Source organism: Octodon degus, unplaced genomic scaffold (genome assembly GCF_000260255.1).
Source record: "Octodon degus isolate 3935 unplaced genomic scaffold, OctDeg1.0 scaffold00068, whole genome shotgun sequence".
NCBI lineage: Eukaryota > Metazoa > Chordata > Mammalia > Rodentia > Octodontidae > Octodon > Octodon degus.
Window position 1 is genome coordinate 5,823,007 of NW_004524644.1, and position 1,858 is coordinate 5,824,864.

A 1,858-nucleotide genomic window follows, 5' to 3' on the forward strand; every position below is an offset into this window, starting at 1 on the left:
AACTACCACCAGGACGCCGAGGCCGCCATCAACCGCCAGATCAACCTGGAGCTCTACGCCTCCTACGTCTACCTGTCCGTGTCTTACTACTTTGACTGCGGTGATGTGGCTTTGAAGAACTTCGCAGAATACTTTCCTCACCAATCCCATGAGGAGAGAGAACACGCTGAGAAGTTGATGAAGCTGCAGAACCAGCGCGGTGGCCGGATCTTCCTTCAGGATATCAGGAAACCAGACCGTGAGGACTGGGAGAACTAGCTGGACGCGATGGAGTGCGCGCTGCACTTGGAGAAGAGCGTGAATCACTCCCTCCTGGAGCCGCACAAGCTGGCCACTGATGAGAACGACCCCCATCTGTGTGACTTCATCGAGACGCACTACCTGGATGAGCAGGTGAAGGCCATCAGAGAGCTGGGTGACCACGTGACCAACCTGCGCAAGATGGGAGCCCCCGAGGCCCGCATTGCGGAGTACCTCTTTGACAAGCACACCCTGGGGGACAGTGACAATGAGAGCTAATGTCGCCAAGACGGCACATGCATGTTGGGGCTACCTTAACCTTTTCTATAAACTGTACCAGAACATCTACTTAAGTTCTTTAATTCCTTCAAATAAAGAAATTTGGTACCTGAAAACAAACAAACAAAAAAAACTACATAGTCATGTCTGATCTTAGTTGTATCATTCTCAAATGTGACGTTTCAATCAAATCTTGGTTATATAACAAAAGTTTCTATTATGTTTTGTTACAAAAAGGACATATTCATCTTGAACTTATGCAAATAATTATATTGCCATGGAAATAGGAATATTCAATAAGAATTTCTGAATTCTGGAATTATCATACAAGGAAAGCAGTGTTTTATTTCTGCTTATGAGAGGATAATTGCTAAACTGCCTTGAGTTCTAGATAGCTTTAAAGAGAAAGAGATTTCTTATGGCCAAAAAACAGAACACTGAAGTACTGGCAATTTTTTTAAAAAAGCCATAGTCATCCCTCATTAGCTCATCCAGCCATGTGTAACTAGTTCGTGTTCTGTTGGATCTTGGGCTGCAGCTTTTGAATTCAGCCTTGCAGCCAGAGCTCTGGAGATCCAGGCCTGTCACGTGGTGTGGTGCCATGTCACTTCCCTGGAAGCAGTGTCATCCGGGTCCTGAGCTCTGAGCACCTGGTGCATCCCTTGCCTTGGGTCTCTAAGATGCTCACGTTTTCCTGAAGATGATGTGCTTTGGCCAGTAGCAAATTTCAAACACTTTTAAAAATTGAGAGCTTGAGTGGAACTAGTGGTACACACCTGTAATTCTAGCACTCAGGAGGCTGAGGCTGGAAGATCTCCATGAGTTTGAGGGCCAGTATGGGCCACAAGGCCCCATCTTTTAAAAAAAATAAATAAAATAAAAATTTTTTTTTAAAAATCAAGAGTTTATTTGACAAGGAAGGACATTTGGTTATCTCTGTAGCATACAATGTTGTAAAATAATAACTGGAATTATGACATAACATAAAACCAAACTTATCATGAATAGTAAGACTGGCAGTGTTGCAAACTTCATGCAGTTTCTGAAGCATTCAAATCAATGATATTCACCCATAGGAATATAACAGGAAGATTAAACACCTCTCCTTAGAGAGAGTGCTTTACACATAATTCAACTTGTCAAACAAACTTTTTTTTTTATTTTGTGAGGGTCTCACCACACAGCTCGGACTGATACTGATCCTCCTGTTTTCAGCCTCCCCAGCACTGAGATTATAGGTATGCGTCACCACGCCCAGACTCCGTAGCCATCTCAGCACGTCCAGGAGTGGGGCCAGCATGGCATGTGGTGCCAGGGATCGAACCCTCGTCCCTGCATT

The 1,858-nt window shown here is 44.2% G+C and overlaps 1 pseudogene; it reads left to right on the forward strand.

Moving 5' to 3' along the window:
- LOC101585855 lies at window positions 1-629 on the forward strand (annotated as a pseudogene).
- Window positions 630-1,858: the final 1,229 nt, after the last annotated feature.